The sequence below is a fragment of the Furipterus horrens genome, unplaced genomic scaffold (genome assembly GCF_987537825.1).
Source record: "Furipterus horrens unplaced genomic scaffold, mFurHor1.1.pri manual_scaffold_4, whole genome shotgun sequence".
Lineage (NCBI taxonomy): Eukaryota > Metazoa > Chordata > Mammalia > Chiroptera > Furipteridae > Furipterus > Furipterus horrens.
In genome coordinates this window covers 197,363,188-197,375,360 of record NW_028327174.1, presented here as the reverse complement: position 1 = coordinate 197,375,360, position 12,173 = coordinate 197,363,188, and the positions used below count along the sequence as shown (strand labels likewise).

Sequence of the window (12,173 nt, the reverse complement as noted above, 5' to 3'; positions counted from 1 at the left end):
TGATTAGCATGGCGTGTGCTTTTCTTTAGCCATCAATTATGACACGGGGTAATGCAGGGCACAACTTAAGTGTCAAATTACAATATGCTATACAATCCACTTTGCAACACAGCTTTCAGTTTGCCTAGCAATTACACTACAGAGCACACTGCTTTTCATGAAAGGAATTGGTCAGAACTGTTTATAAGAATTACTACAAATGTTTATATATTTATATTTTAAAGGATTAGTTAGCAAATTCATAAAATTTCTCTTTAACCTTTGATAAAATGGCTGGGCAGTCTGGTGTTGGTTTAAAAATGCATATAACCAGAACGGTCTGGGTAATTTTCTTTTTAAAATAAGATTTATCCGTGGTATGTGACCAAAGTAGAATAGTACTTTTTCAAGACTGAAGTATAGTCTTTTCATTAATTTGTCCATTAAGAAAACTTTTTATTATTTGACTGCTGGAACAGTGAATATCTAAATTAATGAAATCTATAATCATTCTGAAAAGAGAGCAACATCTCTTTATAATTCTCAATTAGACAGATAAGGATTTAAATGCAAAATAAACTAGTAGAATTTCAGAAATATGGTTCAGATTGTAATTTTCACATGGCAATCACTGTTTCAAATTCTTGATCTATCAGCAGAGAAAATGAATAAAGGTTATCTGTCTTAATTGTAGGACCATCCATTAATTCATAAAACTCTTATGTGAATAAATACTTAATGAGAAAAGGGAAAAAATACACAAAACAGTTTTTATGCTGTTTTTTTTCCATTCTGCTGCTGTCCTTTCTCCTGCATTTGCCTAAAGGCTCTCAGTAAATTACACTCCCAGTAAATGACTGTAATTTACCCGTTGAATTCCCTTGTTCAGGAAAAGCACAAAAACACATTCCAGCATTTCCACAGCTCAAATCTACTATTCGGGATGTCAAGAACAATCCATGGGCAGTAATTTGAAACTGTTTGAACCTTCAAATGAGGGAAATTAGAAATGTTTTGAGAGCTAAGATTTTCAGTGAGGAGATAAAAACCTGATAAAATCTAACTGTTCTTTCTCTTTCTTCCCCCTCCCATATCAGAGGCAGAGGTCTAAATAAACTATTCCACAGTAGATTTTGAGACAGTGCTATAAAATACAGTATGAATAATATGTCAAATTTACATTTACTAGGTTAACTTCTAGTGATAATACACACTACATTCATGTCATGCTTAATGTTTAAAACATAGATCCTCCTGTGCACTTTTCTATCACAACTATCTCCCTGTGCACTGTCTACCTGACCATCACTCAAAATATCCTCTAGCACAACTTATATGAGCAGAGTTATAAGGACTCAAGGCCCCAAGGATACCAAGCAGTCCCTTTTAAAATTATCTGTATAAACAAGAACCAAGACTTTCCATTTGGTTATGTTTCAATATAGAGAAGTCCAGTGCACAAAGAAATGTAAACATTTACATGGGCCCGACTTGAATTGTATAACTTGGTATTTTCATATGTAACTCAGGCCAACATACAGAAATAACCAGCATAATCCCCAATGTAAAGACCTCCTCACTGCTGTAACACACATGGACATGCACATGCACACACACACCCTAGAGTTAAGAACATTCAATAACCGAAACAGGCTATTTCACTCTGTCTAAAGGCAGGTTTTTATATGGCAAAATGGTTATAAATCCTCATTATCCTAAATAAAATTACAGCACTTTAAACATTTCCAGGGAGAACATTCTCTCTTCTAAACAACTACCTTAGCGAGTAATAGGAAGCAATATGGTTGCACTTGTGTCACAGTTGGAAGCCTTTTTAAACTGTCGCCCTGCTAGCAAACCGATTCTACATATTAAAATGAATGTGTTGCTTATTTCAAGGGGAAAAATCATTTATAAAATCAAGACCATTATTAGGATATTGTGACTTCCTCTTTAAAGTAAAGCAGAAGTATAGAAGGCCATAATCTATGTATATATGGTCACATAACTTCACTCTCCATCAGTCTGGTCTCAGAACAAAAGGTATTCTTCAAAGATGAGACTTTGTATTGTATATTTAACATTTAGTAAGCAAACAGCTTATTACACCAAATGTACTGATCACAAATTATATAGAGGAAAGAACTTCTAAATTTCCCTTTTAGTATAAGAGGTGAAGTCTTTACAAAAGTCTGTGACTAAATTATATAAACTGTTTTAAAAATGCCATGTATGTAATTTTATCTACTTTATACCATCTGAGAAGTACATCCTTTTCCAATAACCATGTTGGTATCAAGAGTTCTCTAACTATTATAACAGCTGAATAATGACTGAAGCAGATTAATAGTTTATGTAAGTTGAACATCAGACCTAAGATGAAGTTCACACAGAAAAGTGAAAGATAAGCATTACCATTTACTGGGCAGATGGAAGATTCTTTTCTCATGCTCAAGGTTGTATTTAATTGTGAGAAATACACTGGAACCTTAATAACTGCTCAACATGCTTTTCTTAAACCTAGGTATACAAAGCCCATATGGTTTTTAAATTCCACATAGATAATGGAAGAAGTTATGTGTTCCCAAGTGGGTAACCATGACATCTCTCACCAGGGATTTGCAGGGCCATGCTGCTTCTCTATGGAATGGTCGCTTTGCTTGTTTTTGAAACATTCACCCCTTGTATATTCTTAAGCATTAACTTTGTTAGCACTTAATGTGAATGATTTAAAGTTTTTATAATCTCAGAGTTTTTTATATTTGGAGTATATATTCAATTCAATAGATATCTCCTGCATATTGTGTATAACTGGGTAAAGCAACTAGTAATAAAGTAATTAACCTCTCAACCAAGACAGTATACGAGTATGTTCTGCTGTTCTTGATTGAAATTTTCTCAGTTAATTTCTAGACAATTACATTATCTATTTCATAATTGCAAACCTGGATGAATTGTTTCTAAAAGTTGCATCATGTTTCATGCCAATAGAACCTATGAATGCATAAATGCTCCTGTTTCTAATATCACTGTTATCAAGCCAAAAACAATTATACTCATTTGAGTTATAGCAACCAATAAACTTAGATAATCACCATATGCAACACAACATTTTGGCACTTGAACTTAAAACTCTCGTAGACAACTATAGATTGCTTCTAATGCAAAGCACTCTTGTCCTACCCAAGGCTGCCAATAGAAATGCCAAAGCTGCTGAACACTGCGCATCCTAGTAATGCTGTCAGTAAATGGCACATTCACACAGCCCCCAATCCTCTCTTCCCAGGCATGGTCTTCTCCAGCTGCAGCTTAATTTCCTGTGACTTGCCTAATTACTGTAATTAAGGATTAATTGCCATTAATTATTCACACATAAGCTCATCGCAAATCATGGGGTAAATGTCTTATGAAAGCTGCCATACAAGCCATGTATAAACACACTGGGATGCTTCAGGCAGGCGAATCTATCACTCAGCCCTCAAGCAAATCTCTGTGCTTCTCTTACAAAAACAGCTATAACTCTCAGAAACTCGACAGTCCTTTCAGGTAAGCATTAGGTTACAAAGCATGTTTTCCTGTGGAAGCCACAACGGTTTTATTAGTACTATAAATGCTGTTTTATCTTTCCAACTGCTATTTTTATGTTTCCATTTTTATTCTACAGTGCTCAGTTTAGGACAACCACTTGCTTCAAGGAGGAATGTTTGCAGTTGTTACTTCCCCCATCACAGTTTGAAATAGTTCCATGTGGTTTACAACACATGACCATGCAACTGGGATCAAGCATGCCAAAAACAAGTCAACGGATCAGCTCCACAAGAGAGATGGAAACCATTTGATTTTCAAAAGTCTCAATTTTGTAAAAAAGCTATACACATCATCTAGTCACTGCTCGGGTGTTCCTTATAAGGCAGGTTACCAGCTCAGCCACGAAGGTACCACTGACAAGAAGACTGAAAATGGCAAGCAAACAAAATAGCCTTGTATAGATTATTTTTGTATTAGTTGGGTTCCCCTCTGGTATTTTCGCAATTATAAAATATAGACATCATTCCTTTGTAGAGCTAGAAAAGAAATAGTTTCTTCCAAGTATTTTTAATAGACCCTGAGCTGATAAAGGAACTTCCAAATCCTAGTCTAGAAATTATACTAACACTTCTTTCCAGTTATCTAGGTCTATGATGTTTAAATGTTTTAAAACAGAAGAATTCATTTTAACAACAGAATAAACTACTGTCTATGTTAAAAGACTTAAACCACATCAACACTGCCCTAGGAAATTTAAGTATAAGTAGGCAGAATGTTGTTCTAATTGTTACGTTAGTTCCTTCTGCAGCAAATTAATGCATGAAACATTTTCATTTTGGTATATGTTTGTGTGCCTGAGTTAAACATTTATGTTAATGGACCTTCTGGCAGATTTCTGATGTTTCAAATACTCCTCTAGAACAGCAGCTTTTCAAGTAAGAGTTCTTTCCCCCATCTTCTGCAGTACTTAAAGCAGGGGTCTGTAGCAACTAAACTAATTTCATAGTTTCAAAGTCAAAGGTTAAAATCAACCACTTGAATAACTACAGATCATATTTACATTCAAGCAAAATATAACTAAATGCACTGGTTATCCAAAATGAAAAAAACTAAATATATATGGTCTACTACTTAATTGATGACATATATTCAAATCACAATTTTGACCAGTTCTTAAGGGAGAAAAAAAATAAACCCCATCATTCTTTGGTTCCAAAGATTTAAAGGGTACACACGACTTCTGTAGTGATCACAATGTGTTCCCAATATCTTTCAGAACCTTCTCTACAAATACCCAGTCACGCACCCACTTGAATGGGCCAACGTTAGAAAACAGTTGAAACCACAAGAGAAGCAGCTCAGTTCTTGTATATTTTTTATTACTCTGCAAAGTAATGAGAGAGGCACAAAGCCTGATAACATTCCTCAACTGAGACACAATTCTTTTCCTGTAATTTAAGATTTCTAAAACCAGAATATTGTTTACAAAGTCCCAATCTTTTTCACCAACCATGATGCAGTTGAAAATTCACATATAACTTTTTCTTTAATCCTCACCTGAGGATGTTGACTGATTTTGGAGAAAGAAGAAGTGGGGGTGAAGAGAGAGAAAGAGAAATATTGATATGAGAATCATTGATCGATTGCCTGCTGTACGCACCAGACAGGGGATGGAACCCACAACCTTTTGGTGTGTAAGACGACACTCCAGCCAACTGAGCCACCTGGCCAGGGCTCACATATTAACTTCTGACCCCCAAAACTTAACTACTCATAGTCAATTGTTGTATTACTGATAACAAATAGTAGATCAACACATTTTTTGTTGTATGTATTATATACTGTATTTCATTTATATACAATGAATTAAATTAGAGGAAAGAACATTATTTAGAAAATACATTTACAATACTGTACATATTTATTGGGAAAAAAAAACTATTATAAGTGGACCCAACCAGCTCAAACCCATGTTGTTCAAAGGTCAACTGTATATATGTAATTCAAAACTGCAGTCTGGAATTTACTTAATATTTAATGGTGATCATGGATACTCCCAAATTCACCCATTTGGACCATCTCTCCCCCTAAAAATTTAGAATAGGAGATTAAGGTCCCTGAGGATTTATATGTAATTCTGGACTCTTCCATTCCTACTCAAATAAGAACTGCTATATATTTATGTAATAATTCAAAAAATTGGACACTAAGTCATACTATGGGGAAATTCATAAAAATTTATTTTGGTATAAATGTATAATTTATTGCTAGTGATAATAATATAAAGAATTAAAATGATATTCAAGCTTTATCATCATTGAATTTTAAATTTACCTAAGGTTCAAAACTTTAAGTTAGCTGCCATTTTACCAACTAATTCCTATGCTCCATTCAATGACACAGAGAATTGTTATAATCTACCATCCCAACACATAGTTTTACCATCAGTGTCATCTAATTGATACTTCCCTATTTTTGTCACCTTGCCTTGATGCCAGCTGCCAAGCTCTGCCATGTCACTTTCCATTTATGGACTCCCAAGTCCCTTGATCTAGCTAATTAGAGTTTATGTGTTAATTGGAGTAAATACAAAGATGGGAGTCACAGGCACAAATTTCAAAGCACAGCCATAAATTGAAGAGCTGATAAGCAGGGAGAAAAATGCCTTCATGGAACAAGTGTCAAGTTTATTTTATCACTGGAAAGACCCAGAATTTCCTGACAAAGTGACACCTTTAAGTTTTTGAAAAGACTTAATGAGAAGAACAGAAACTATCACATTAAGAATATTGTTCTGTAGCAAAAAAATACACAGTACATTTGAATTCAGATTAAGAAGGTACAGCTGTCTTTTCTGAAAATTCCTAGAACTGTTTCTATTTGATAAGACAGTTTTTAATTTCTACCTTTTTTACACAGAAAAGAAAAATACACCTTGCTTTTAATTTCTAGTAAGAAATATCTCAAAGAAAATCAGTATTTGAAAATCCTGAGATGTGATTTAAGTGAGAAAATGACATTTTCATTAACATTTCGGATATATTAATGCTATTCTGCTAAAAAGTAACTGTCTGGTTTAGAAATAATTACCACCAATTACAGCAAAGAGTTTTTGAATACTATACAGACAGCTTTAGGATACTACATTTCAGATGCTTATCTCAAATGTCATTTAAGACTGAAATTACTTTAGAAGGAGTATGCATGATTTCTATAATGATCAGTGTGTGTTTTCAACACCCTCTAGACCCTTCTTTACAAAAACGCTACTGTCAGTTGGAAACACTGCCTTTTCCAGCATGTAAGTGGGGAGGAGCAAAGTCAATTAACATGGAAAGTAACTGAAAGAACTGGTAAAGTTTTTTTTTTGTTTGTTTGTTTTTTTGTTTTTTTGGGTTTTTTTGCTAATCTGCTTTTTTTTTCTTTTCTTTTTTTTTTTTTTAAAGCTTTATACCTGATCAGTCACATTCAGTTGGCAAAAATGTAATGGGCGGGCTACTTCATCTGTTACAACTATCTAGGATTAGTTGTTAATAATAATTATGGCAACGACAACAGCTACTACTACTTACATTTCTACAGCACTTTATAGCTTTTACATATGTTACCTGAAGTTATGGTAACTAACAGAAGTTAGGTAACATATCTAAAATGTACATCTAAGGGCTTTTCAGAGAAAGTATTCAGATAATTTTCAGGTTGATGATTATTTAGCAATAAAAGAACAACTCTATCTTCCAAAAGCATCAATGTAATAATGGAAGTATTGAAAAATTAAATTAGTAAGAATAACGAGCGTCACATCTATGTGGTGTTTTTATAAGATCTATTTAAGTAGTAGCTTAATATTTATAAAATAGGTACAACAAACATCCTTCATCTTTTCTCATGTGCTTTTAATCAGCAGAATGTGGTATTCATTCTCCTAATAGCTTATACCTTTAGTTCTATATTTTGAAGATGCTCCTTAGGTTAACCTCAATTTTGTTTTAGGATTACAACTTCCTGTAGTAGTTCAAACTCATTTGCCAAGTCTGGAATTAACCAACTCTGGGTAAACAGAAATTTTTTTGAAATGAATAAAAGACCTTTTTTATGCACCATAAACCTTAGATATTCATCTATCGTCTGACAAAGAATGGAAGAGTCTTACAGAAGCAATAGTCTCTGGAAAACTTTTGGACAGCAGTGCTTAAGATTTCTGAAATATGTGAAATATGAGAAAATTTTATTTAACTTTTTTCCTGGCAAAAATGTTGCTGGCTTCTAGTGTTAGTATGTCAACTCAAGAAATAAATTTAAAATTCCTATATAAGAAATAAGTGAAAATGTGACATAAAAACATCTGAAACCTGTATCGCACATTATATATACCTAGCAACTTTGTAAAACTTTTTAAACAAAACTATCCCATAACTTAGTGTGAGGTTTTAACTGTAAATAACCAAGCTAATTTCTACAAATTAACAGATGTCCATGAGAAACAGTAAGAAACAAAGAAATGCATATGTGAACATCATCAGCATCCAAATGAGTTTATTGTAGGACTCTTTAAAGCACATCTGATCTTGGCTCCAGCCTGTAGTCTACCTTTCAACTTGCAAATGACAGTGTCACCAAACACTGTCCTTCCATCAATCAAGCTGGGTCATGAATATACAAAAGGCAGCAGAGAAGCTGGCTACCTCCTGCAGTTCAACTTGGCCTAATTATCTAGGCCTTTCTTTTGGTTACAGTCTGAAGGGTATACACCCAGTCAGCTGCTGGGCAGCCGGAGGCCTAATCAAGAGAGGTTATGCATACTGACCCTTATATGGACATCCAATGCAAGTTAAATGTGAGCACCAAATGTCATCTTTCTTATTCATCATTATGAAATTTCCCTCCCCTTTCGAAATACCAATCTGCTGCCATTTTCAGACACTCCTCTTACCCCCCTCCAAGCTGTCATTTCACTGTGCTCGCTGCCAGTTGAGTGAATTAGCATTCTAACTGATGTGCCGCTCTTCTCAGACAAATCCTTGAGCTGCGTTAACTAATGACTTCTCTCCAGAAGAAGGAACTGATAGTCAACCATCGAGAAAAGAGAGTTCATTTCCACAAATCACAAACAATTTGCCATAATGGCGGCAAAAGCAGTAGAGTTACTATGGTTGTCCACTTGCCCTGTGTTTTTCTCTCATTCTACTAACCAAGAAACAATCGCCACCACTGAATGGAATATAAAGCTGCTAACGAGTCAGCTGCAGTTGGATTATGATGATGAACTCTACACAAGGCAATTTATGAACCCAAATCATTGGTGAGGATGGAAAAAAGGCAAATAATGAAGATCCGTTTTCGTATCTAGTCAAATTGAGGATGAATCTTAGAAGACAACAAACTGCCCAGCGCCGTTCCCTGCACATAATAGGTGTTCAAGAGTTGTTGTTTCAGTGATGACGTTAATAAGGATGACATGAAAGCAGATGCAATGTAAGGCCACAACTGGGACCGTGATGTGAAAACAGAAAGCCTGTCCCAGGCTTTGCAAGAGCTCTGGAGCACGGTATGTAAAAGCAGAAGATGGGAATAAAAGAAGACTCCCCTTTAATGTAAGGGAGATACAAAGAGCACGTTAGTAAAGAGAAAACTGAGGAAATGAGAGATTTTTATGCGTTGCACTTACAAATAACTTAATTTCTTTATGCTTTAACATATTTATGTAGCTCCTCGACACACGCACCAAAGAGGTAATGCCACTATCCAACGTGGAGGAAAACACTACAGTGACGCCAAGTCCTAGCAGAAGTGCTGGGAAGTTATATTGAGCTGAAACTGGAACCCCGAACACAGCTGCCTTACACAGGCAAAGAAAGGGGTGAAATCAGAGATGGCTTACTTTGTTTGGAGAAGAGAATCATTCATGGTCAAGTACGGAAGGTTTGCTTATCACAACACCTTGATGATTTGATTTTTAAAGGCAATATGCATTCATTCAACAAATGTTTATTAAAACTCTTCTATATGCCAGTTACACAGGAGTTGTGTACAAGCCTCTGGGGGACAGAGGAATATCAATGATATGATGGGTCTACAAGCTGTTTATCATCTCACTAGAAAGACAGACATGCACATACAAAAAATAACATCAAACTTAAATATAACATAGTTGCAAAATAGATTAGGAAACAATAACATTGTATTGTTTAACTACATTCTTAAACAAGTAATTGCTATTGTTAGATAATAAAATAGTAAGTGGTACATAAATAAAAGACAAGTGTGACAGAAAAATAAGTTTTCTGATTCAGAAAAAGAAGGTATCCTAAAAGAGGTGCATTATATATGAAGTAAAGGAAGAAATGAAATGTGACCTACTGTGAAAATACAGTATAAAAAATGGTATAAGGAGATCATTTTGGTATTAGGGAAAAATAAAAAATCACACCATGAGACAGTAGTTAATCAAGTATCCTTAGAGAGGAAAAAAAAAAAAAAGACTAGTTTGACTAGGACAGAAAGTTCTTGCAAGGGCATACTACAATCAAAGCCTTCCCTGAGTCTCTAAACTGAGTCTAAATACTTTCTTCAAAATCCTGTACTTTTCCTTTAAAACAAATGAACAAGCAAACAAAAATTTTTCTAAGTCCATTTTCCCTGCTCTTTTGAACTTACTCCTATTGGACATGGTGCTCTATCTTATTCACTTCTCAATCATTGATCCTAGCATATAGTTAGTGTTCAATAAATGGTGGTTGAGTGAATAAAAGAACAAAGGCCCAATTGGTAAGTAGCCAAGAATTCCAGACTAAAAAGTCTGAACTGTATCCTACAGGATAAATGGAGAATAACTGAAAGTGGGATTAGCATTATCCATGCAGTATCACAGTAAGTTCTATTAGGAAAGCAATTTGGCATTAGACTGTCAAAAAGATTGAACCAAGAATTAGAACCAAGAGTTCTGGTTGAAAGGTTATTGGAATAATTTAGGCAAAAGATGATGAAAATCCTGAGAAGAGAAAAAAGGGATGGATATAAGAAATGATCTGAAGAAGTTTAACAGGATCTGCCTTCGTCATAAAATAAAACATGTGCATACTAAATTCAGTTATGGACTAATATTAAATCTGATCCCTCCACTACATATCCAATGTTTAATATTTCTACGGTGTCTTTTCCCAGCTTCAGGTTGTATACGAGCTCTCACTACCTCCCAAAATATCTCTCTAGTTTTGTGGACAGTGGTATCAGTTACTCCTTATTCTGGTTCAGCCAATTCAGCTTCCTATACCTCACTAAATTTAATTCTGTTCACTGTAAACATAAAAAGCTCCCCTTTTCACTATATAGTAATTTTTGAAGTAGTTGAAGACTGTGAACTGACCCCATCCCCACCAAAGTCTTCTTTAATAGACACAAAATACATACTATTTCTTACATATACCATTTCCTATAAGTCTTCTTTGAGTATACTATTTTCAAAATCCCTCTCGCTACATGGGTCCCAAGTGCGCAATATAATACTTCTAAATACTTGACATGCATAAATACATTAGGATGTTTACTTCCTTTGTTCTTGTTTAACAAAATATATTTCATGACCAGAAACAAACAAAGTAAGAATTTAGATCAAAATGGAGACTTAACTTCCTCTAGGGTAGGTCCTCTGGTTCTATTAACAAAAATCAAAATTATGAAATTTTGACAGACACATCACACCACTGTCTTCTTTAAGCTTAGATCTATCTAAATCTCCTTTGGGTGTACATATGTTTTAAGGTTATATCAGATCTAAAATGATTTTAATAATCATTTACTGGGTGCCCCCTAAATGCCAAACTTTGTCAAATCTATCTCTGCACTTATTCTCTACCCTATCGATTCTTTTAAAAAAATTCTTATTTGAAAAGATGTTTAATATAACATTATTTATAATACTGAAAAGCCAAAGACAACTGAAATATCCTAGAATATGGGTATAGATAAGAGATCAACAATATAATCACTCAATAAAATATTACATAATCAATAAAATTATTTATAAAATATTGGTAACATGGAAAGTACTTACATTGTAGTATTAATGAAAAACCCCTCCACAATACTGTAAAAACAAGTGATCCTAATTATAAAACAAAAATATGCATTGAAAAAGAATGAGACTGAGAATACAAATTTTTCATTTACCTGTATGTCTCTATATAAAATATCTCTCATGTAAAGATTAATCTTTCTGTGTATATACCTTAAAATTTTAAAGTGCTTCTAAAATATTGATATCAGTGGACTTTATAGGGTAATCATTTAAAAACTCCAAGTAGATTATATAGCTTTTAGACTAGTAAAGGAAGAGAAATGGAATGGAATAATCAGAGCTCAATTCTGCTGTTTCATGCTTCTGCTAACTCATAAATCGTGGTGGCTTTTTTACTCAGGTGTTTCTTTTTAAATTGTGAGCTCATGTCCCTCAAAAATGCATCAGTGTGGATTTGTGTCACTCACGTGTAAAGAGCTTTCTTTCAGAAAAGAGATACATTTAATAGAGGCTTAGGAACACTAATAACTCACTTCAAACTAAATCTTCACCTTGGACTTTTTTTGAGACATGCAAGCAATGTTAATTCCATCCCTAAATCAACTGAATGTAGGCTATAATTAAGAACTCTCAGGCCCCTTCTATTAGG

The 12,173-nt window shown here is 34.2% G+C and overlaps 1 protein-coding gene across 2 annotated transcripts in view; it reads right to left on the bottom strand.

The window, feature by feature from the left end:
* PBX3 (PBX homeobox 3) overlaps nucleotides 1-12,173 on the bottom strand; it is a 197,670-nt gene that overhangs the window by 78,879 nt on the left and 106,618 nt on the right. The window lies entirely within an intron of this gene.